At 41.5% G+C, this 26,662-nt stretch overlaps 1 pseudogene across 1 annotated transcript; it reads left to right on the forward strand.

Annotated features, from left to right (window-relative positions):
• Positions 1-10,703: 10,703 nt before the first annotated feature.
• On the forward strand, positions 10,704-24,696 carry LOC309651935 (putative G-protein coupled receptor 160 pseudogene; annotated as a pseudogene). The gene has a single exon. The product of its transcript is annotated as a putative G-protein coupled receptor 160 pseudogene (transcript).
• Positions 24,697-26,662: the final 1,966 nt, after the last annotated feature.

Raw genomic sequence — 26,662 nt, forward strand, 5'->3', positions numbered from 1 at the left:
CAGGCAGGATACATTTTTTTTCAAGTTCCCGCAGAACATTCACCAACATAGACATTTATCCTGGGCCATGAAACAAACCTTAACAAGTTGAAAAGAAATGATATCATTCATACAGAGTGTGTCCTCTGACCATAATGGAACAAAACGGGAAATCAATAATGGAAAGACAACAGGAAAAATCTCTGAACACATTGAAATGAAACAACATATTTATAAATAGTCCATGGCTCAAGAAGGAGATCACAAAGGAAATAAAATATACATGGAACAGAATAAAAATGAAGTCGCTGGAACAGTGCCGACAGGGAAATTTATAGCACTAAATGCTTATATTAGAAAAGAGAGGGGGAGGAGAGAAGATGGCGGAAGAGTAAGACGCGGAGATCACCTTCCTTCCCACAGATACAGTAGAAATACATCTACACGTGGAACTGCTCCTACAGAACACCCACTGAACGCTGGCAGAAAACGTCAGACCTCCCAAAAGGCAAGAAACTCCCCCCGTACTTGGGTAGGGCAAAAGAAAAAAGAAATAACAGAGACAAAAGAATAGGGACGGCACCTGCACCAGTGGGAGGGAACTGTGAAGGAGGAAAGATTTCCACGCACTAGGAAGCCCCTTCGCGGGCAGAGACTGCGGGTGGCAGAGGGGGGAAGCTTCGGAGCCACGGAGGAGAGCGCAGCCACAGGGCTGCGGAGGGCAAAGCGGAGAGATTCCCGCACAGAGGCTGGGCGCCGACCAGCACTCACCAGCCCGAGAGGCTTGTCTGCTCACCCGCCGGGGCGGGCGGGGCTGGGAGCTGAGGCTCGGGCTTCGGTCGGATCACAGGGAGAGGACTGGGGTTGGCGGCGTGAACACAGCCTGAAGGGGTTAGTGCACCACAGCTAGCCGGGAGGGAGTCCGGGAAAAAGTCTGCAGCTGCCGAAGAGGCAAGAGACTTTTTCTTCCCTCTTTGTTTCCTGGTGCGCGAGGAGAGGGGATTCAGAGCGCCGCCTAAACGAACTCCAGAAACGGGCGTGAGCCGCGGCTATCAGCGCGGATCCCACAGCAACAGGGGCGCAGAGGGAAAAATGGAGAGATTCCCGCACAGAGGCTCGGCGCCGAGCAGCGCTCACCAGCCCGAGAGGCTTGTCTGCTCACCCGCCGGGGCAGGCGGGGGCTGGGAGCTGAGGCTCGGGCTTCGGTGCTAGCCGGGAGGGAGTCCGGGAAAAAGTCTGCAGCTGCCAAAGAGGCAAGAGACTTTTTCTTGCCGATTTTTTTCGCGGCGCGCAAAGAGAGGGGATACAGAGCGCCGCCTAAACGAACTCCAGAAACGGGCGCGAGCCGCGGCTATCAGCGCGGACCCCAGAGACGGGCGTGAGACGCTGGGGCTGCTGCTGCCGCCTCCAAAAATCCTGTGTGCAAGCACAGGTCACTCTCCACAACGCCCCTCCCGGGAGCCTGTGCAGCCTGCCACTGCCAGGGTCCCGTGATCCAGGGACAACTTCCCCGGGAGAACGCATGGCGCACCTCAGGCTGCTGCAACGTCACGCAGGCTTCTGCTGCCGCAGGCTCGCCCCGCCTCCTCTGTACCCCTCCCTCCCCGCAGCCTGAGTGAGCCAGAGCCCCCGAAGCAGCTGCTCCTTTAACCCCGTTCTGTCTGGGCGGGGAACAGACGCCCTCAGGCGACCTACACGCAGAGGCGGGTCCAAATCCAAAGCTGATCCCCAGGAGCTGTGCGAACAGAGAAGAGAAGGGGAAATCTCTCCCAGCAGCCTCAGAAGCAGCGGATTAAAACTCCACAAACAACTTGATGTGCCTGCATCTGTGGAATCCCTGAATAGACAACGAATCATCCCAAATTCAGGAGGTGGACTTTGGGAGCAGGATATATTAATTTTTCCCCTTTTCCTTTTTTTTGTGAGTGTATATGTATATGCTTCTGGGTGAGATTTTGTCTGTATAGCTTTGCTTTATAATAGCTTTATTTTACTTCACTATATTATAACCTCTTTCTTTCTTTCTTTCTTTCTATTTTTTCTCCCTTTTACTCTGAGCCATGTGGACGAAAGGCTCTTGGTGCTCCAGCCAGGCATCAGGGCTGTACCTCTGAGGTGGGAGAGCCAACTTCAGGACACTGGTCCACAAGAGACCTCCCAGCTCCACGTAATACCAAACGGCAAAAATCTCTCAGAGATCTCCATCTCAACATCAAGACCCAGCATCACTCAATGACCAGCAAGCTACAGTGCTGAACACCCTATGCCAAACAACTAGCAAGACAGGAACACAGCCCCATCCATTAGCAGAGAGGCTGCCTAAAATCATAATAAGGCCACAGACACCCCAAAATACACCACCAGACGTGGACGTGCCCACCAGAAAGACAAGATCCTGCCTCATCCACCAGAACTCAGGCACTAGTTCCCTCCACCAGGAAGCCTACACAACCCACTGAACCAACCTTAGCCACTGGGGACAGATACCAAAAACAACGGGAACTACGAACCTGCAGCCTGTGAAAAGGAGACCCCAAACACAGTAAGATAAGCAAAATGAGACGACAGAAAAACACACAGCAGATGAAGGAGCAGGGTCAAAACACACCAGACCTAACAAATGAAGAGGAAATAGGTAGTCTACCTGAAAAAGAATTCAGAATAATGATGTAAGGATGATCCAAAATCTTGGAAATAGAATAGACAAAATGCAAGAAACATTTAACAAGGACGTAGAAGAACTAAAGAGGAACCAAGCAATGATGAAAAACACAATAAATGAAATTAAAAATACTCTAGATGGGATCAATAGCAGAATAACTGAGGCAGAAGAAAGGATAAGTGACCTGGAAGATAAAATGGTGGAAATAACTACTGCAGAGCAGGATAAAGAAAAGAGAAAAGGTCTCAAGTAAACGTTTCTATCCCAAGAAACTAGGAAAAAAGAGAAAAATAAACCAAAAGAAATCACAAAAAAGGAAATAATAAACATCAGAATGGAAATCAAATTGAAAATAGGAAAACAACAGACACTATCAAAGAAACTGTTATTTTTTCAAAACTGTCACTGAAATTGACAACCCTCTAGCAAGACTGACAAAACTACCAGAGAGATGACACAAATCACCAGTGCCAGGAGTTAAACAGAGGATATGGTTCCAGAGTCTCCAGCTATTACAAAGTATAATATGGGAATACTATGAATACGCTCATAAACTCAACAATTTAGAAGAAAAGGACCAATTCCTCGAAAACCAAAAAGTATCAAAACTCAAATAAGATTAAATAAATAGACATCTGAATAGCACTAAGACTATTCAAGAACTTGAATTTTTAATTAAAAAAAAATTTCCAGGCCCAGGGATTAACCAAGATGGCAGAGTAGAAGGACGTGCTCTCACTCCCTCTTGCGAGAGCGCCAGAATCACAACTGGCTGCTGGACAATCATCGACAGGAAGACACTGGACTTCACCAAGGAGGATACCCCACGTCCAAGGACAGAGGAGAAGCCACAGTGAGATGGTAGGAGGGGCACAATCAGAGGAAAATCAAATCCCATAACTGCTGGGTGGGAGACTCACAGACTGGCAAACACTTATACCACAGAAGTCCACCCACTGGAGTGAAGGTTCTGAGCCCCACGTCAGGCTTCGCAACCTGGGGGTTCGGCAACGGGAGGAGGAATTCCTAGAGAATCAGACTTTGAAGTCTAGTGGGAATTGATTGCAGGACTTTGACAGGACTGGGGGAAACAGAGACCCCACTCTTGGAGGGCACACACAAAGTAGTGTGCGCATCGGGACCCAGGGGAAGGAGCAGTGACCCTGGAGGAGACTGAACCAGACCTACCTGCTGGTGTTGGGGGGTCTCCTGTAGAGGCGGGGGGTGGCTCTGTTTCACTGTGGGGACAAGGACACTGGCAGCGGAGGTTCTGGGAAGTGCTCCTTGGCGTGAGCTTTCCCAGAGTCTGCCATTAACCCCACCAAAGAGCCCAGGTAGGCTCCAGTGTTGGGTTGCCTCAGGCAAAACAACCAACAGGGAGGGAACCCAGCCCCACCCATCAACAGTCAAGTTGATTAAAGTGTTACTGAGCTCTGACCACCACAGCAACAGTCAGCTCTACCCACCACCAGAGCCTCCCATCATGCCTCTTAGATAGCCTCAACCACCAGAGGACAGACAGCAGAAGCAAGAAAAACTACAATCCTGCAGCCTGTGGACCAAAACCCACAGTGACAGAAAGATAGACAAGATGAAAAGGCAGAGGGCTATATACCAGATGAAGGAACAAGAAAAAACCCCAGAAAAACAACTAAATGAAGTGGAGATAGGCAACCTTCCAGAAAAAGAATTCAGAATAATGATAGTGAAAATGATCCAGGACCTCGGAATAAGAATGGAGGCAAAGATTGAGAAGATGCAAGAAATGATTAACAAAGACCTAGAAGAATTAAAGAACAAACAAACAGAGATGACCAATACAATAACTGAAATGAAAACTACACTAGAAGGAATCAATAGCAGAATAATTGAGGCAGAAGAACGGATAAGTGACCTGGAAGACAGAATGGTGGAATTCACTGCTGCAGAACAGACTAAAGAAAAAAGAATGAAAAGAAATGAAGACAGCCTAAGAGACCTCTGGGACAACATTAAACGCAACAACATTCACATTATAGGGGTCCCAGAAGGAGAAGAGAGAGAGAAAGGACCAGAAAAAGTATTTGAAGAGATTATAGTCGAAAACTTCCCTAACATGGGAAAGGAAATAGCCACCCAAGTCCAGGAAGCGCAGAGAGTCCCATACAGGATAAACCCAAGGAGAAACACGCCGAGACACATAGTAATCAAAGTGGCAAAAATTAAAGACAAAGAAAAATTATTGAAAGCAGCAAGGGAAAAACGACAAATAACATACAAGGGAATGCCCATAAGGTTAACAGCTGATTTCTCAGCAGAAACTCTACAAGCCAGAAGGGAGTGGCATGATATAGTTAAAGCGATGAAAGGGAAGAACCTACAACCAAGATTACTCTACCTGGCAAGGATCTCATTTAGATTTGATGGAGAAATCAAAAGCTTTACAGACAAGCAAAAGCTAAGAGAATTCAGCACCACCAAACCAGCTCTACAACAAATGGTAAAGGAACTTCTCTAAGTGGGAAACACAAGAGAAGAAAAGGATCTACAAAAACAAACCCAAAACAATTAAGAAAATGGTCATAGGAACATACATATTAATAATTACCTTAAACGTGAATGGATTAAATGCTCCAACCAAAAGACACAGGCTTGCTGAAAGGATACAAAAACAAGACCCATATATATGCTGTCTAGAAGAGACCCACTTTAGACCTAGGGACACATACAGACTGAAAGTGAGGGGATTGAAAAAGGTATTCCATGCAAATGGAAATCAAAAGAAAGCTGGAGTAGCTATACTCATATCAGATAAAATAGACTTTAAAATAAAGAATGTTACAAGAGACAAGGAAGGACACTACATAATGATCAAGGGATCAATCCAAGAAGAAGATATAACAATTATAAATATATATACACAAACATAGGAGCATCTCAATAGATAAGGCAACTGCTAACAGCTATAAAAGAGGAAATTGACAGTAACACAATAATAGTGGGGGACTTTAACACCTCACTTACACCAATGGACAGATCATCCAAAATGAAAATAAATAAGGAAACAGAAACTTTAAATGACACAATAGACCAGATAGATTTAATTGATATTTATAGGACATTCCATCCAAAAACAGCAGATTACACGTTCTTCTCAAGTGCACACGGAACATTCTCCAGGATAGATCACATCTTGGGTCACATGTCAAGCCTCAGTAAATTTAAGAAAATTGAAATCATATCAAGCATCTTTTCTGACCACAGCGCTATGAGATTAGAAATGAATTACAAGGAAAAAAAAAACCATGAAGAACCTAGTGGCATGACGGGAATCAAGACACAGACCTACTAGAGAATGGACTTGAGGATATGGGGAGGGGGTGGGGTGAGATGTGACAGGGTAAGAGAGTGTCATGGACATATATACACTACCAAATGTAAAATAGATAGCTAGTGGGAAGCAGCCACATAGCACAGGGAGATCAGCTCGGTGCTTTGTAACCACCTAGAGGGGTGGGATGTGGAGGGTGGGAGGGAGGGATATGCAAGAGGGAAGAGATTTGGGAACATATTGTATGTGTATAACTGATTCACTTTGTTATAAAGCAGAAGCTAACACACCATGGTAAAAAAAAAAAAAAAGAGGAAATCAAAAAATACCTAGAGACAAATGACAATGAAAACACGATGGCCCAAAACCTATGGGATGCAGCAAAAGCAGTTCTAAGAGGGAAGTTTATAGCTGTACAAGCCTACCTAAAGAAACAAGAAAAATCTGAAGTAAACAATCTAACCTTACACCTAAAGAAAGTAGAGAAAGAAGAACAAACAAAACCCAAAGTTAGTAGAAGGAAAGAAATCATAAAGATCAGAGCAGAAATAAATGAAATATAAACAAAGAAAACAATAGCAAAGATCAATAAAACTAAAAGCTGGTTCTTTGAGAAGATAAACAAAATTGATAAGCCATTAGCCAGACTCATCAAGAAAAAGAGGGAGAGGACTCAAATCAATAAAATCAGAAATGAAAAAGGAGAAGTTACAACAGACACCACAGAAATACAAAGCATCCTAAGAGACTACTACAAGCAACTTTATGGCAATAAAATGGACAACCTGGAAGAAATGGACAAATTCTCAGAAAGGTATAACCTTCCAAGACTGAACCAGGAAGAAGCAGAAAATATGAACAGACCAATCACAAGTAATGAAATTGAAACTGTGATTAAAAATCTTCCAACAAACAAAAGTCCAGGACCAGATGGCTTCACAGGTGAATTCCATCAAACATTTAGAGAAGAGCTAACACCTATCCTTCTCAAACTCTTCCAAAAAATTGCAGAGGAAGGAACACTCCCAAACTCATTCTATGAGGCCACCATCACCCTGATACCAAAACCAGACAAAGACACTACAAAGAAAGAAAATTACAGACCAATATCACTGATGAATATAGATGCAAAAATCCTCAACAAAATACTAGCAAACAGAATCCAACAACACGTTAAAAGGATCATACACCACAATCAAGTGGGATTTATCCCAGGGATGCAAGGATTCTTCAATATACGCCAATCAATCAATGTGATACACCATATTAACAAATTGAAGAATAAAAACCATATGATCATCTCAATAGATTCAGAAAAAGCTTTTGACAAAATTCAACACCCATTTATCATAAAAACTCTCCAGAAAGTGGGCATAGAGGGAACCTACCTCAACATAATAAAGGCCATATATGACAAACCCATAGCCAACATCATTCTCAATGGTGAAAAACTGAAAGCATTTCCTCTAAGATCAGGAACGAGACAAGGATGTCCGCTCTCACCACTATTATTCAACATAGTTCTGGAAGTCCTAGCCACGGCAATCAGAGAAGAAAAAGTAACAAAAGGAATACAAATTGGAAAAGAAGTAAAACTGTCACTGTTTGCAGATGACATGACACTACACATAGAGAATCCTAAAACTTCCACCAGAAAACTGCTAGAGCTAATTAATGAATATGGTAAAGTTGCAGGATACAAAATTAATGCACAGAAATCTCTCGCATTCCTATACACTAATGATGAAAAATCTGAAAGAGAAATTATGGAAACACTCCCATTTACCATTGCAGCAAAAAGAATAAAATACCTAGGAATAAACCTACCTAGGGAGACAAAAGACCTGTATGCAGAAAACTATAAGACACTGATGAAAGAAATTAAAGATGATACCAACAGATGGAGAGATATACCATGTTCTTGGATTGGAAGAATCAACATTGTGAAAATGACTCTACTACCCAAAGCAATCTACAGATTCAATGCAATCCCTATCAAATTACCAATGGCATTTTTTACGGAGCTAGAACAAATCATCTTAAAATTTGTATGGAGACACAAAAGACCCCGAATAGCCAAAGCAGTCTTGAGGGAAAGAAACGGAGCTGGAGAAATCAGATTCCCTGACTTCAGACTATACTATAAAGCTACAGTAATCAAGACAATATTGTACTGGCACAAAAACAGAAATATAGATCAATGGAGCAGGATAGAAAGACCAGAGATAAACCCACGCACCTATGACCAACTAATCTATGACAAAGGAGGCAAAGATATACAATGGAGAAAAGACAGTCTCTTCAATAAGTGGTGCTGGGAAAACTGGACAGCTACATGTAAAAGAATGAAATTAGAACACTCCCTGACACCATACACAAAAATAAACTCAAATTGGATTAGAGACCTAAATGTAAGACTGGACACTATAAAACTCTTAGAGGAAAACATAGGAAGAACACTCTTTGACATAAATCACAGCAAGATCGTTTTTTTTTTTAAACTATTCACTATTTTTTTTAATTTATTTATTTTATTTATTTTTGGCTGCATTGGGTCTTCGTTGCTACGCACAGTCTTTCTCTAATTGCGGTGAGCGGGCTTCTCATTGTGGTGGCTTCTCTTGTTGCGGAGCATGGGCTCTCGGCACGCAGGCTTCAGTAGTTATGGCTCACGGGCTCTAGAGCGCAGGCTCAGTAGTTGTGGTGCACGGGCTTAGTTGCTCCACAGCATGTGGCATCTTCCCGGGCCAGGGCTCGAACCCGTGTCCTCTGCATTGGCAGGCGGATTCTTAACCACTGCGCCACCAGGGAGGCCCGCAAGATCGTTTTTGATCCACCTCCTAGAGTAATGGAAATAAAAACAAAAATAAACAAATGGGACCTAATGAAACTTCAAAGCTTTTGCACAGCAAAGGAAATCATAAACAAGACAAAAAGACAACCCTCAGAATGGGAGAAAATATTTGCAAACGAATCAACAGACAAAGGATTAATCTCCAAAATATATAAACAGCTCATTCAGCTCAGTATTAAAGAAACAAACACCCCAATCCAAAAATGGGCAAAAGACCTAAATAGACATTTCTCCAAAGAAGACATACAGACGGCCATGAAGCACATGAAAAGGTGCTCAACATCACTAATTATTAGAGAAATGCAAATCAAAACTACAATGAGGTATCACCTCACACCAGTTAGAATGGGCATCATCAGAAAATCTACAAACAACAAATGCTGGAGAGGGTGTGGAGAAAAGGGAACCCTCTTGCGCTGTTGGTGGGAATGTAAATTGATACAGCCACTATGGAGAACAATATGGAGGTTCCTTAAAAAACTAAAAATAGAATTACCATATTACCCAGCAATCCCACTACTGGGCATATACCAAGAGAAAACCGTAATTCAAAAAGACACATGCACCCGAATGTTCATTGCAGCTCTATTTACAATAGCCAGGTCATGGAAGCAACCTAAATGCCCATCAACAGACGAATGGATAAAGAAGAAGTGGTACATATATACAATGGAATATTACTCAGCCATAAAAAGGAACAAAATTGAGTCATTTGTTGAGACGTGGATGGATCTAGAGACTGTCATACAGAGTGAAGTAAGTCAGAAAGAGAAAAACAAATATCATATATTAACGCATGTATGTGGAACCTAGAAAAATGGTACAGATGAGCTGGTTTGCAGGGCAGAAGTTGAGACACAGATGTAGAGAACGGACATATGGACACCAAGGGGGGAGAACTGTGGTGGGGTGGGGATGGTGGTGTGCTGAATTGGGTGATTGGGATTGACATGTATACACTGATGTGTATAAAATTGATGACTAATAAGAAACTGCAGTATAAAAAAACAAACAAAACAACTAATACTAAACTTTCATTGGGTTATTTGTATGGAAATATGTTAATATAAATGTTTTAGACATTACATGAAATTTCTAAAAATCTTATATGTTCTGGTATAATGTTATAAGTCATAATCCTAGTTATTACTTTAAAATGTATATCTCAGAAATAACGAATTTTCTTGTCAACTGCATTATTATGAACTTTCATCAAATCTTTAACGGTGGTCATTTTTAAGTCTTTTGTCATTTACAGACAGTTCTGGGTGTACTCTGATGCTTTTGCAAATATGTTCATATAAAAGGGTTTCATCTTCAAGAAATTCATGGAAAAGACTCTGACAAGTACAGGTTTCTGGTAACTGACTGTACTGCTGAATTGAATGAATAAGCATTTTCAGAACTCTAATGAAAAACTGATGAACTCATAAAAGTGCTAACAAATGATCAAGATGAAAAAAAATTAATTACATGGGACTGAGTGAACTGATGAGGATGAGTATGATTTTTGTGACTCTCTGTCTGAATTAAAAAAAAAAATCCCACAAGGACTCAGAGGCAAAGAATATACAAATCAATTTTCACTGCAAAGTAAAGGAGCTGTTACAGTGGAGGATTACTGGACTGAATGTCAATATTATGACATAGTATGAGTGTGTCTCATGTTTGGTAATTGCAATCATTGTTGCTTTTGTTGTGGTCATCCATGTACAATGCTTGGTGTCAGCCTATTCATCTCTTGTAAAAATAAAATACAGTGTGTATGTGTGAAAAAAAAAATTTCCAGGCCCAGATGATTTAAATAGAAAATTATATGAATCAGTTAAAAAAGTCACACCAATCCACACAACCTCTTTCAAAAATTAAAAGGAGGAAAATCTTCCCAACTCATTTGATGAGGCCAATATTAACCTGACACCAAAACCAGACAAAGACAATACCAAAAAAGCCATTATGTATCAAATCTCTCATGAATATAAGCACAAAAATTGTTAACAAAATATTAGCAAGCCAAATCTAACACTGTATAAAAAAATTATACATCATTACCAAGTGAGAGTTTTTCCAGGTTTGCAGTGTTGTTTCAACATTCAAAAAATCAATTAATGTAGTCCACAAAGGCTAAAGAACAAAAATAATATGATTACATCCAGGAACAGAGAAGATTATTGACAAAATCCAACACCAATTCATGATAACAAATTTTCAGAACATTAGGGATAGTGATGAATTACCTAAGCTTGGTAAAGAACATCGACAAAAACCCTACAGCTAACTTCATACTTAATAGTGAGAGACTGAATGGTTACCACTAAGATTGGGAACAAGGAAAGGATGACCAACCTCTCCACTCTTATTCAAAAAAAGGAAGTTCTAGCCCCTAAAATAAGTAAGATAAGAAAAAGAAATGAAAAACATATAGATGGGAAATGAAGAAATAAAACTGCCCGTATCTGCAGATGACATTGTCTACATAGAAAATAGCAAGAAAACTACAAAAAAGAACCTAAACAAAAAAAACACTCCCAAGCACCTACAAACCCCCAAAACAAAAAGCAAAAACAAAAATTGAGTTAAATCAGGTCTGTGGATATAAAATCAGCACTCAGAAGTCAATTGTGGCTTGGAGCCTAGGCCTGCACTTCCTGGTCAAGAGCCCTCAGAACCCTCAGAACTTGGACAGGATTGTAACTGGTCCTAGTGGCCCTGCTCCCTGGCCCACACCTTTGCCTCTGCTCCAGGGCACTGCACGGGGTGGGCAGGACAGAGCCAAGAGGGTGTGAGGGGTTCCTGCCCCTCCCTGGGTCAGTCACCTGGGGTCTAGGGCTGCTGGTGCTGGGGCAGTGACCTCATGGCACATCTGGTCAGGCCCCCAGCGCCTGGGAAGCCCAGCACCAGCCAGAGAAGCTATGTCTGGGGTGGTGTCCAGAGGTGGCTGCAGGGCCATTCCTCCACATTCAGGGGGATGCAACCAGGTGGAGCTGGCCTGCTGGGAAAAGTATAGCTAAGAGGAAATGCACTGCCTTCCTCCACACTTGTGCAAGTGACTCGGAACTTATTCACTGGGCATTGTGGTGTAGCAAAATGAAATGCAAGGAATCAAAAGTAAGATAATTGAAGGCAGTAAAGCTGAAATAAAACATAAACATCATCAGAAAGACCCACTGGAGAAAGCAAAGCATGGAAAATAAAATAAAGCAGTGTTTTATCATATGTATTTCAGCAGGCCTTTTGAAATTTAAAAAACATGACTACTTTTTCTTTAGAGGACTGCTCTTTTCACTGCCACTTCAATCAAACCAACCAGACCCTAGATGTCAGCTGTTTGTTATTCTTGATTATACTTGGGAACATATTATTAAATATCTTCCAGCTAGGAATGAGAAGAAAAAAACACATAACAGAATTTTACAGGTTTTTTGTTTGTTTGTTTTCTTTTCTTTTTTTGCATCTCACTAGCATTCGTCTTTTATTTTTGGTAAACATTTCCATGCTATCATACTTCATGGAGTCTTGTACTTTTAGACATTAGGTTTACTAAATACCACATCTGCCTATTTACTCAAATTATTTCCTTTACTTATGGCTTTTTCTATTATACAGTTTTCCTGAGAGTTTGTACAAGTTATTACCTGAATCTCTCCAAAACTGCCAAGCTTCCATTTAATCGTCAAAAATGATTTTATTTCTTCACAGTAATTTGAATTTATATTTCAGTCCTTGCTTATCTTTTGGGAGATGCAGCTATCTACCAAAGCCTGAAGGCACAGAATGTTTATTCTTTTCAATGTCCTTTCTACTTCAGTGTTCAGTTACTGTCTGTCATTTTCCATGGTGATGATTTTATCTGTGGCTTTTATAACCTCTTGGTCAGAAGTCATTACCTTGGTACAGGCTATTAGGATAACTTCCTATATGAATGAGACTATCCTATATTTTCCCTTTCATTCTGCTAGTTACACTGTGAGCTCTAAACGAGTATTCCTGACCAAGCTAGTATCTGTTTTCTTGGTACCCGGTTGCCATTTGCACTACTTCAAGTAACCATCCTTTTACTTAAAGTACACATTCCAGCCTACACTGAGATGAACATTCCCTGCCTGTATTTTCTCAATAGTTTTCTCATTGCTGCAGTTTATTGGTTTGATTGCCACAAGCTTACTTTGGGAGATACCGCATTACCTGTAGATCCACTTATCAACTGGAAATGCTGCTTCATTCCACTTACAATTCATAATCTTGAGCAAACTGAAAAGCCTACACAAAAAATAATTTATTATATGCCGTTCATATTTCAGTAAAGCTGGGAAAAATTAATTTGTTAATATGTTGTCATGTTAAAATGAATCAAAACTTACAACTACAACAAAAATCATACTTTAACAAACAGGAAAGAATGACGACTGAGACATGCGAAAAAATGGAACTGAATCTTCCTCTCCCCTAATTTTCATAACTTTTCAGAATGTACCTTTTGGGGCTATGATATTATTTATTAAATAGTGATTTTAAAAGCAAAACAAAATAATTCCAGTGTTTATACCTGCTCAGTAACACTTTATATTACAAATATTAGTTTGTTATTAACACTAAAGTGAAAAAAATTAACCTTTTGGCCATGTTGATATTTCTGTTACCCAAAACACTGCTGGTTGCAAACTGTTCTGTAAATCTGAGATTCACTGCCATCTTTAAAATATGACTTTAAATAAACATTTTTATCAAGGTTAAAAAATAATTGCATTTCTATACACTAAAAATGATTAGTGAAAACCAAAATTAAACCCACATTACCATTTAAAATCACTCCAAAAAAATGAAACACTTACCTATACACTTGATAAAACATATGCAGGATCCACATGATGACAATCATAACATATTGACGAATGACACTAAAGAAGACCTAAACAGAGAGACCTACCATGTTCATGGATTGGAAGGTTCTACTAGAAAAGAAGTCAAGGCTCTCCAAACAGACTTATAGGTTTGATGTGATTCCTATCGAAATCCCAGGAAGGATGTTTTGTAGATATAGATGAATCTATTCTAAAATTTATATGGAAATTCAGAGGCCCAAGGACAGCTAAAATAATCTTGATTAAGAGTAAAATAGGCGTTATATTAAGACTTACTATTTAACTACAGTAATCCAGACAGTGTGACACTTGCTGAGGGATAGATACATATGTGAGTGGAATAGATAGAGAGTCCAGAAATAGAACCACACAAATACACTGAATTGAATTTTGAGAAGGGTACAAAAGGAATCCAATGGAAGAAGAATAGCTTTTTCAATAAATGATTCTAGAGCAATCAGATGTCCATAGGCTCAAGAAATGAATCTGGACCTAAACTTCACACAATATATAAAAGTTAATTCAAAATAGATTATGGATATAAAAGTAAAACATAAAACAATAAAAATATTTCAAATACATAGAAAAATCTTTGAGGTCTAGGGCTAGGAAAAGAGTTCTTAGGCTTGACACCAAAAGCATGATACATAAAAGGAAAAATGATAAATTGAACCTCATCAAAATTAAAAACTTTTGCTCTGAGAAAACTCATGTGAATATGATGAAAAGACAAGCTACAGACCGGGAGAAAATATTTGCAAGCCACATATTTGAAGGAGGATTAGTATTTAGAATACATAAAGAATTCTTTAAAAAGCAAAGTTAAAAAATAAACCAAATAGAAAATAGACAAAAGATATGAATGGCTATTTCACTGTAGAGGATATAAAATGGCAAAAAAAGACCCCCCCCCACACACACACACATGAAAATATATTACACACTGTTAGCCACGAGAAAAGCAAATGAAAATGACAAAAAGATAGCCCTACACACTTATCAGACTGGCCAAAATAAAAACTAGTGACAATCCAAACACTGGTAAAGATGTGGATAATCTGGATCGCTCATTCTCATACATTTTCCATAGGAGTGTAAAATGATACTGCCACTCTGCAATACAGGTTGGCTGTTTCTTCAAAACTAATTATGCAATTTCCATAGGTCCTAGCAATTTTATTCTCAGGCATTTACCCCAGAGAAATAAAAATTTATGTTTACACAAAAATCTGTTATACAAATGTTCATAGCAGTGTTATTTGTAATAGCCCCAAACTAGAAACAACCCAGATGTCCTTCAACAGGTGAATGGTTAAACAAACTGTGATACATCTATTTCACAGTGTACTACTCAGAAATAAAAAAGAACAAACTCTTGATACACTCAACAACTTGGATTAATCTTCGGGGAATTATGCTGAAGGAAAAAAAAAAGACAACCCCAAAGGTTACACACTGTATGATTTCATTATTGCATCATTTTTGAAATGACGAAATTTTAGAAACATAAAACATGTTTGTAGCTGCCAGGTTAAGGGGTTTAAGGTTGGTATGGTGGGGAAATATGTGTCATTATCAAAGAATCATAGGTGGAATCCTTGTGATGAAGGAACACTTCAGTATCTTTATTGTGGTGTTGGATACACAAACCTACACATGTGATAAGATTGTATAGCACTAAGTACACACACACACACACGCACAAAGGAGTACAACTGGGAAATTTGAATAAGATCAGTGGACTGCACCCATATCAATTTGTGATGTTGTACTGTAGTTTTACAAAATCTTCTCGGTATTACTTCTTCCAACTGCATGTGGATTTACAACTGTTGCAATAAAATCTCAAAATAAAAAATAGGAAGGCAAGAATCAAAGGAAAAGCAGGACCAAGCTGAAGTAGAGGTGGTGAATGTGGATTGAAAAAGAGGATAATAATCAGAGGGAAGGGAACTTCCCTGGTGGTGCAGTGGTTAAGAATCCGCCTGCCAATACAGGGGACACGGGTTTGAGCCCTGGTCCGGGAATATGCCACATGCCGCAGAGCAACAAAGCCCGTGTGCCACAACGGGCCACAACTACTGAGCCTGCACTCTAGAGCCCGCGAGACACAACTACTGAGCCCGCGTGCCATGACTACTGAAGCCTCGGTGCCTAGAGCCCGTGCTCAGCAACAGGAGAAGCCACCGCAATGAGAAGCCTGTGCGCCGCAATGAAGAGTGGCCCCGCTCGCTGCAACTAGAGAGGGCCCACACGCAGCAACAAAGACCCAATTCAGCCAAACATATATAAATAAATAAATAATTTTTTTTTTAAAAGAGGGAAGGATTCTTGTAATGTATGGTGCATTTTCATAGTACTTGCGTTTAAACAGGCTTAGGTGGATAACCGTCTCCATCACTGTCTGGGTATATAATGCTGAGTGAATGAATTAACCTCTCTGATCCTCAGTTATCTCATCTGTAAATGTGAGTAGTAATATTATATTACTCCCTCTGTGAAGCTGTTCCAGACCACCTGGATTACATGGTTCTTCTCTGTGTTCTGAGAGTCCCTAGCTCACTCCTGCCACAGCTCTCATCACATTTATTTTTCAACTATTTAATTTGTGGCTGTCTGCTTACTAGACTATGAGCTATTCAAATACTGTTTCCCTGAAAGAATCATCGCTGTGTCTCCAGGTCCTGCTTGACCCAGTGCCTGGAGCCTGGTACCCAGCAGATGAGTGATGGTGACACATGTTACTCACCCAAAACACTATAGCTATTATTATAGGTTCAGTTTGTTCATAGGAAATAATATATTGAAAATGAGTGAACATAGAAAGTCTCTGCTTAAATTTATGTTCATGAGAATGCGGTTAGGGGTGGTAGTGATTGGTGATGGCTTGTATCCCCATATTTTGTCCAGAATACTCTGATACCATTGTATTCTCCACTTTTTCCCTTTCATAAACCTAAATACAAAATGACTGATGAACAGAGTTGGGCTTCAATAAATACTTGTTTGATGAATATAACACTGCCATCAGGTTACTTTAGTTCTTCAGTGAGTGGTTGTAGATGTCACTCAGGCTTACAACAGCATAATCAAGGACATGACCTCAGTGCTCAGTGACCTTGGATGAGTGCAGGTGAGCTCCTTCAAACTCAAAACGAAACTTCACTCTTTGCCTTCCTCCTGCTTCTTTGGCCACAACTTCTGTGTGTGTTTTCTTACAGGGTCCCCTTCCCCTGTGTCCTTTCTTTGCACTTCCACTGCTTTTCTGTTTATATGTCTGTCTGCCCCAAGTGATTGTGAGATCCCAGATGCCAGGGACTAGGATCTATTCTTCTTTCGTTTCCCACTTCTAGAATATCCCTGGAACATGGTGGGCATAACTATTTGCTTACATTACAAAGACAAATTTATCTTTGTGATGGCTCTGATAGAAGGAATACCCGATTTTTTCTGTAAATTCTAATGTAGATATTATCTGTGTAGGTCCTAGGTGCTAGAGAGGCTCCTGTATTGAGTTGTGAATACTTTGCATGGCTACAACTTTGACCTTTTTTGGCCATCTCACACAGAGAGAATCACAGTTTTCAGTACCCAGAATAGCTTAGGGCCGCATATACCAGGCTTTGGTAATTTAAAATCCACCTTCACTCATAAGCAACTGCAAAACCTTTCTGCTCAGAAAAACTGTACTTTGTTTTAGCAATGTACAATGTCATTACAGACGACTTCCCAGGTCAACCGTAGGCTTATTGAAGACAGTGACCACAATGCATCACTCTTATGTACCTCTGACATCCAGTTAAGTGGATGTAGGCACATTGTAGGTACTCAAGTAGCACTGATTGACTCACTTATCTGGGCTTTCTGTTTGTCTTTAAAAATCGACCCTGTGGAGATTCTCCTTCCAGGAATGGTGGTGTGAGGAGTTTGCACAATTCATGTTCACAGAACACAAGTAAAAACCTGGGCAAAATTATTGAAAACAACTATTTCATGGCACTGACAGACAATAACCTGAGAAGTGTTTCTTTATGAAACACTGCTACTGTGTTGGGTAAGAAGGTGACTTTGTGGCCTTTTTCCTGGGGGTGGTCTCATCCTTACACTCCAGCTCAGAAGGTAAAAATCCACACCTTTACTGTATAAAGGTGGTGGACTCAATCTGGGGATGTTGGCAGGCCAGATAGAAATTTTACAGGGAGAGTTTGGAAGTGAAGAGTCATGAAAGGGCCAAGAAGTTAAATTCTCCACCCCTCTGACTGCTAAAATATGCATGCATGCGGGAGACCCCAGGGAGCCAGGCAAAAATTGAAAGTCTGGGACAGCTTGTGAGGGGTGGATGTTGCTGTGCATTTGGATGTATTCCTCAACCCACATGCCACTTGTGTGGCAGAGAGAGGCGACCTTATGGCTTGAGTAGGGTTGCAAGATTTAGCAAATAAAAATAGAGAATGCCCAGTTAAATTTGAATTTTAAAGATATTAAAATAGTATTCATTGCTTATCTGAAATCCAAATTTAATGGGGCATCTGGTATGTTAATCTGGCAACCCTAGGATTGAGGTGTATGAACATAAACTCTACCCAGATGATTGGCTGAATACAAAACTACACAGGTGAAGGGGAGACTGCCAAAGTTCTAGGCAAAAAAAAAAAAGCCAAGTGGAGATATCACTACCTACACAGGATGTGGGAGACAGTTTTAGCAGTATGAGTCCAGGTGAGGTCACGATAATTATCCGTTAATACAAAACAAAAAAAGCCAACAACGTTCGGAAACACAAAACAAAGTCACTAGAACATTTTATCTATAACGTTCATCTTTCAAAAAATTAACAAGAATAGTGAAAAAAACTGGAAGGTATAACCCATTGTCAAGAAAATAAATGAGTCAATAGAATCTGACTCTATGTGAGACTAGATTTTGAATTTAGCAGATAGCGTCTTCAATGCAGTTATTATAAATATGTCAAACCAATTTAAGAAATAAATGTTTAAAAATTCAAGGAAAACAATTGTGGATCTGGGTCAAAAATCGGGAATATCAACAAAGAAATAAAAACCTATGAGAGAAAAACAATTGAAATTCTAGAGGTGTACAGTGTAATAACTGAAATAAAAAAAAAAACCAAACACTAGATTTGCTCAGGAGCATAATTGAGATGGCAAAAGAAACAATCACAATCACTTTGCTGTACACCTGAAACTAACACAACATTGTAAATCAACTATACTTCAATAAAACAAACAGACAAACAAAAGAAACAATCACAAAACTTGAAGATAGATCAATAGAAATTATTCAATCTGAAGAACAGAGATTAAAGAGTGAACAAGGCCTCAGAGATCTGTTGGAAAATATCAGACATCCCAACATATGTGCAATTGTAATACAGGAAGGACAGGAGAAACAGAAGGGGCAGAAGAGATTTTTTGAAAAAAAATGGCCAAAAAATTCCCAAATTTGGTAAAATGATTAAATTACTGATCAAGGAAATAAATAACTCTAAGCAGGAGAAACAAAGAAAAGCACAAGCTGAAAGTCAAAGCCTGAAAGGAAAATTTGAAAGCATCAATAGAAAAATAACACATCAGAGAAACAGAAAATTGAAAAGCCTTATGAAGGAAACAAGTTTGGAATGATGAAGGAACAGTTAAAGACCAGTGTGGCTAGATTGTACTGAATGAGGGGAGAGGTTGGAGAGGTAGGCAGAAGCCAGAAAGTGTAGGGTTTGGCAGGCCGCGCTAAGGAGAATGGATTTCATTCAAAGGAAAATGGGAATTCCTTGTAGAATGGTGGTAGTAATAGCTGCCCTCAGGATATATTTTGAATATAGAATCAATACGACTTGCTGATGGATATTAGTAAAAAACAAACAATATACAACAAACCCAAGAGATCTGTTTCAGACATGTTGAGTCATCCAAACAGGGAAGTCAGGTAGGTTAGACAAGTCTGGGTCATTTGGATGGATTCCATGTTTTGATTCTTTACCACAGTTCATCTATTTTGCCTACTTTTCTGACTCCTCAGGTACATACATGCTTTGTGTATTTGTCTAGAGTCTTTAGTTGTAATCAGCAGGAGAGATAGGCAGTACTGGGCTTACTCCATGGTAGCCAGAAGCAGAATCTCCTCATGGGAGTTTATGGAGGATAAAGCTCAATTGAAAGTTGTGTCAAGCTGGTGGTCTGAATACATTTTTGGATTCTAGATTCTATTTGAAGTTATAAAATACTAAGATGGTGAGTGGATTATTTTAAATTAGTGTGTCCTAAAACTCACTAAAACCCTCCTGGGTTCCACTGAAGGTCAGAACTTAGGAGCAGTGACTCAAACATGGGAAAAAAAGATATAATCTGAGTGAATGACTAAACTAAACCCAAAACCAGGCATTGGACAGAAGAAGTGCCTTCAGAGACAGGCAGGTGGTACACTCTCCCCGCAGTGGGAATCAGAGATTCCTCCCCACAGTGGTGAACCCTGGCATGTTGTGGCTCCTGCTCTTAGCTGGGAAACTTCAGACACCAGTCCTTGTGCCTGGGTGTTCCCCTGTGGGATGAAATGAATAAAATTGTCACACTGGCTTCATAGATACTAGAGCATGTGCATATACATTAGCTTATAGATGTGTATCTCTACTTTTCATGATGCATGACGGATTATATTGATTAACTGGTTTTCTGTAGCGTCCTCTGATAGGCACTCAGCCCAGATCACAATATTCTTCTGATGGGCAACTAGATTGGCACAGAGAACTTCTTCTTGGTGAACACCAATGATTATTACTTTAAGCTTAAAAGCAAATATAAAACATGTAAATTAACAGGGACTGGAAAGCACCCTTGTGACCTCATCAGAGAAGCTAGGAATTTAAGTGTCCAGCGATCCATCCATGCCTGCATGATATCATGACTCCATCCATCTATCCATCCAAAAACTATGTTTTGAGATCCTCCATAGGCCATGAACTGAACTACAGTCCACATGGCACTAAAAAGCTTCAGCATCATCCTATGAGGGACCCTTTGAAAGGACTTTTTCCCTAATTTTGAAATTCTGATCCTCTGTGGTCTCTTCTGGGCCCATTGCCTCCTTTGAGTTTTCTGTGACATATTTGTCTCCAGCTCATAAACAAAATATTTCAGATGCAACCAGGCTTTTTACACATCTTTCCAGGTGGTAGATCATTGGGCTTCCTCCTACTGACCAAGAGCAAATAACTAGAAAGTCCCTAGTACCACATGACCTAAGAGCCACATATCCACGTGAATGATGCTTTTCAACTCATATGCATCCTGGAGCAGGAAGTGCAACATCTAAAGCCGTGTTCAAAAAGGTACAATTTGGGGGTCAGTTTTTTTTTTTTTTTGGAAGTGTAGGTTAAGTCTGCTGCTGTATTGAACAACCGTCTCACCATCAATTTGCTCATTCGGTTTATCACTAGGTAAATTTCCAGCCTGATTTATCTGAAGAGAGGATATGTTTGCTTTTTCTGTTCCTAAGCTGTTTGGAAGAGGGCTGCACTTTCTTTTAGATGAAGTTGGTTTAGTGTAGAGTTTTCTCTAAATAAATAGTTGTAAATAATTGTAGATAAGACTCTGAACCTAATGCAACGTCAACGTAAGACTTGGTGGACATCACATGCCAAAAAAAAAAAAAAATCTAGACACAGACTTTACAACTTTCACAAGAATTAACTTTAAATGGATCACAGACCTAAATGTAAAATGCAAATCCATAAAACTCCTAGAAGACAACGTAGGAGAAAATGTAGGTGACTTTGTTTTGGCAATGAATGACCTTTTAAAAACACCACCAAAAGCACAACCCACAAAAGAAAAAAATTGATAAATTGGACTTTGTTAAAATTAAATATTTCTGTTCTGTGAAGGACACTGTTCAGAGGATGAAGTGGCAAGTCACAGACTGGAGAAAATATTTGTAAAAAATATGTGATAAAGGACTGGTATCCCAAAATATACAAAGAACTCTTAAAACTCAAAAATGGGAAAACAACACAGTTTTAAAATGGGCAAAAGATCTGAACAGACACCTCACCAAATAAGATGTACAGATGGCAATTAAGCCTATGAAATGATATTCAATATCATGTATCATTAGGGAACTACAAATTAAGACGACAGTGAGATACCACTACACACCTATATGAATGGCTAAATCCAACACACTGAATATATCAAATGGTGGTTGAAGATGTGGGTTAACAGGAACTCTCATTCATTGCTTGTGGCAATGGAAAATGGTACAGCCACTTTGGAAGACAGTTTGGCAGTTTCTTACAACATTAAACATCCACTTACCATATGATCCAATAGTTGTGCTCCTCGATATTTACTCAAATGATATTTACTCACCAGCTATGATGGTGGATACACGTCATTATACATTATACATTTGTCAAAACCCAGAGAGTGCAAGTCAAAGAGTGAAACCGAATATAAAATATACACTTTAGCTAGTAATAAGGTATCAACATTGGCTCATCCCTTGTAACAGGTGTACCACACTAATGCAAGATGTTCCTAATAGAGGAAACTGGATATGGAGGTGAGGGTGGGAGGATTTGGGAATCATCTGTACTTCTTGCTCATTTTTCTGTAACTCTAAAACCACTAAAAGAAATAAAGTCTATTATTTTTTTTAAAACGTTGAGATAAATGATAGGCAATAATATCAAAGGATAGGTAGTGCCTCCTCCTCCTCTCTCAAGATCTGGCTTTTGCCTCCATTCCTGCCTCATTGCCTCCCCCTTGTGAACCTTATGCCACAGTCACTGTGCTGCTCTGGGCTGGAAGGGGTGCTCGTGAGTACACATGTTTGTGCATGCACAGGACACTTGGGAGAAGCGCATCTATTGAGAATCACAATTCCATGTCTGTGCGTGGCCTCCCACAATACATCCTGTGTCTTAGTTTCCACTCTTTTGTTGGTTTCTTTTTCTCTTGAGTCAGATGGATTAAGCTTCAGTTTCCCTGGTAACCAACACCGGTATTTTATCTCAGCCTCTGGTCACAGAAAGACAGCAAGATGGAGAGAAGAATCTCCCATCGGTCCTGGCCCTTCCAGCTGGGCTGTCGCCTGAGATGAGTGATCCAGTGAGGATGAGCAGAAGAATGTTGCCAAGACAACAGAATCCCACACTCCTGTCCAGCACTGAGGCACTTCTCCCTCCCCCTCCCTGCACGCTTGGATCTCACCTGAGAATGGGAATGTGCTTTGGCTAAGAGTGAAGAGATAGATGCATGGTAGAGAATTTAAGGAGGGAGGTGAAATCTTGGGAGCCTTCAGAAGGGACTGGGGGAGGTGCGGGAGTCACAAAGAAAGCATTGTGTACAGCACTGCGATCTCGGGAGACAATGAAGACTATGAAAGCACAGTGGCTCTAACGTGTGGTTCCGTGATTTTCTCCAGCAGTACACAGTGCTACAACCATTTTCTGAAGCCAAGCTCCATGCCTCAGGCCTCGGAAAATGGGGCCTGTGTTGTTTGTTAAAGGAGAATGGAGCCTGACATCGCTTATGGAGGGCAAGGATGGCCTTGAGGAGGCCCTGCTCACCTCAGTGACAACTCTCATCTGTTACTCCACTCTGTGTGTCTGTCTGGTCTGTTCTTCCCTCTGTGCTCCCTTTTTTGGCGGGGGGGGGTCTCTTTATGGTATGTGAAACGTTGTCCTCAGTTAAAGGGGAGGATGAGGCGAGGATGCCCCAATCTCCTCAAACATGGACCGATGAGATGGTGGGCAGAGGAGGAGTTGGTGGGGATGGTGTGCTGAAATCACAGACTCACTCGCACTCCTCAGACGGCATGGGCACTTTGGTTAACTTATTCTCTCTGGCCGATCTGATCTGATCTTTATCATGAGTGCCCGCTCTCTGGAGTGGATAGTAAGTGACAAAAAAAAAAAAAAACCCACTGAATTTATATCTAATCTGGTAAGTGCAATCTGATGCTATCATGTGAATGGTTCATTTAAAACAATGCTGTCTGTTTTGGTGAAATGCTCAGTCTCTCAGATTTCCACCCCACTTCCCTGCTCCTTTCCAAGGTGGGGAAGGCGTATGTATGGTTTACAAATCTCCTGGGTGATGTGGGAAGGGGTGGAGGTCTATGAAATTCTTAACGCTGCTCACAGTATCCTTGGTGGTTTCTGAGGGAAGGATGACTCTCCTCTCCCGGGTCCAGCTGGTGATGCTGACCTGCACCGCCCATGGGTGGGGCTGATGAAACTTGCATTTTTGTCTCTCTCCTCTTGGTCGGGTCCTGGTGCTCCCTGGCCAACTCAGCCTCAGCTCACTCTGCTGGCATCTGCAGACCCCTCTGAATCTGGGTCGCATCCTCCATCCCACCCCTGCGCAGGGTGTTGACTCCACAGCCTCAGCTGCAGGGTCATCTAAGCCCCTTAGACAGGTTAGGTTTCCTTCATGGTAGAACCCCTGGCTCTGGACTCAACCAATTTCCACATTCCCGCTACAGGGAATGAAGGCCCTAGGGGTCTCACCACCACGGCAGGAACCAGGATCAGTTCCAGAAGGCTAAATTCCTAAACTGCAGCCATCCTTCTGCCCACTTTGTAGATGATGGAATGATCCAGAAGAAATGGGGAACGTGACGATTCAAGAAAAAGGGATGATCATTGCAAAGGCCCACTCCTCGAGAAGGAGAAAGGATATGGGATCCAGGTGAAGGGCTTGGCCTCACATGGGATCTGGTCACTTCCTTCAGAGGGGCAGCAGAGTGCCAGGGTAGAAACAGGCAGAATGGGAATGGGAAGCTTGAAAAATCCACGGGACTGCTTCTGTCTTCTCCACGAATTATTGGGGGTTGGGGGGAGACTGGTGGTCATTAGAATGGAGGAGGGTTGCTAGTGTGTAATGTAGTATTGTAGGTGAGAGTGAAAATGAAAAGCAATTCTCCCCTGGTCATGGATTTAAGATAAAACAATTCCGTAAAGTTTCAAAGTTTCGTCCTCAGTGCTGAGGTGCTCAGATACAGGCAGGGGGTGAGTGGGGAGGAGGGTTTAAGGAGCACAGGAGGTGTGTTTGTGGGGGACAGTTTCCAGCCCTGGGTCAGCGGAGTAAGGAGGGGCCTGGCGGATGGTGTGGAAGGATGTGTGGTCGGTGAGCTGGCGGTTTCCAGGAGGTTGGGGCTATCAATGCAGGAGCACTAGAGCGAGGGAGCTGGAGGACAGGACGTCGTGTTGGGGGTGATGAGAGGGAGGAATGCTATACACCATGAGGGCCGCGGTCTTCCTGATACCCAGGGCGTGACTGTGGGCAGGGGGATGCTCGGGTGGGGAGGAGAAGAACATCGCTGAGGTCGGAGAGGCTCCGGGGTGACCGGCTGAGCCTCGCGGGCACTGAGGTCGCCGGGACGGATCAGAAGAGTGAGGGCTGACAGGAGCACAGTTCAGTGTGCCACGGGACGAGGGCGTTCACAGGCCAGGGGTGGGCGGGAGGAGAATGACCAGGGGATTGGTACCGGTCCCGCACGTGAGGGGCTGGGGCAGTGGGCGACGGGACCCGGACACCACCGGTCAGGTCCCTTAGCCGAGAGTTCGAAACAGGGCCCGGGAGCAAACTTCTAGCGGACCCGGGCGGGGAGACTAGCACTGACGTTACTGGGCACAGGCGCGCAGGCCCAGAACCCGCCCCCCGGCGCACAGCCCCGCCCCCCGGGCTCGCGACTTTCCGGGGCACCAGGACTTCCTGCCCCTGTTGCTATGGTTCCGGGGGGCCGGACTAAGGAAGGCTGCAGTGCCGGGAAGGTTTGTCAGGGCAACTGTGGCCTGTACCGGTCCATCTCTGGTCCTCACCATCATCCCGCTTTGCTTCTTCGGCCAATATCGCCACGCTTCGGCTGGTACTAGTGTGTTCTCTGGTCCTAAATATGAACGTAGGGGCCCAATTACGGACATGCTTTTGGAATTAGGAACACAGTCACTGGACAATAAGCAGTATGTACAAATGAAGTCTGAACTGATTGCAATGGTCTTTCTCTTACCAAGTCCAGCTAACATTTCTGAAGGTTCCTTGGCATGCTCATACATCTGAAAAAATAGCACATATTTTCTACCAAAAAAAAAAAGTTTTCTTAACAGCACTGCACACAAATTATCTGAATTAATTTATCCTGACAAATTCTTTATCATAAAGACATCGTTTGATTGGACGTGCAGTTCTTTACTAAAGTTTTCCTCCTGTAGGGCTTTGTGGAGGCCCTTGGGCCAGGGCTCAAGAGAACTTCCCTTGCAGTTCCAGCTCTACCAGCCTTTTATTTTACTCTGAGTCACTTTGCTTCTTTGGGCCTGCTGTTTCCTCAGTTTTAAGAAATCAGGCTAAGCTAATGGGTAGCGCAGGGAGGGGGATCCAGGGGAGGGTGTGGTTAAAGACCCTGTGTTCTCCATGCAGTGACTCCTCTTTTTTCTCTTATTTATTGCTGCTTTTTTTTTGTTTGTATGTTTGTATGTTTGTTTTGTTAAGAAAGGAATTTCTTTTACTTTAACAAAGAGTTTGAAATCACTGGTTTATGTTATCAGTACTCAGTCTCCCAGAGATGGGAGAAAGATTGAAGAGAAATGAAATTATAAAAATGGGTAGACTCAGCCATCCTTAGGGGTACCATAAACTTAAAAGTACTCTCTAAGTAGATGGCTTGGAAGAATGTCTGTTCAATTATAGGGTGTCTGCAAGAACTGTACTGTCAAATGCTGCAATCTGATTACTTTCTGAGAGGGGAATTGGGGCTGAAGATGTAATCTTACCAACCATTAAAAACATTTTTGAGAGGCCTTATTTCAAGTTAGTAATCAGTCACAATCTCATGATGACAATCTAGTGAAGTAACCATTATGTCATAATAGTAGTTGGTACGGCAACAATAATTGGCTAACAGCACACTTGGAGCGTCTCTCCATTGTCTGTCCCTATACCACTTTCACAGGAGCATTAACAGTAAATAGACACAGGCAGCCA

Source organism: Balaenoptera physalus, assembly GCF_965194825.1.
Source record: "Balaenoptera physalus genome assembly, chromosome: X".
NCBI lineage: Eukaryota > Metazoa > Chordata > Mammalia > Artiodactyla > Balaenopteridae > Balaenoptera > Balaenoptera physalus.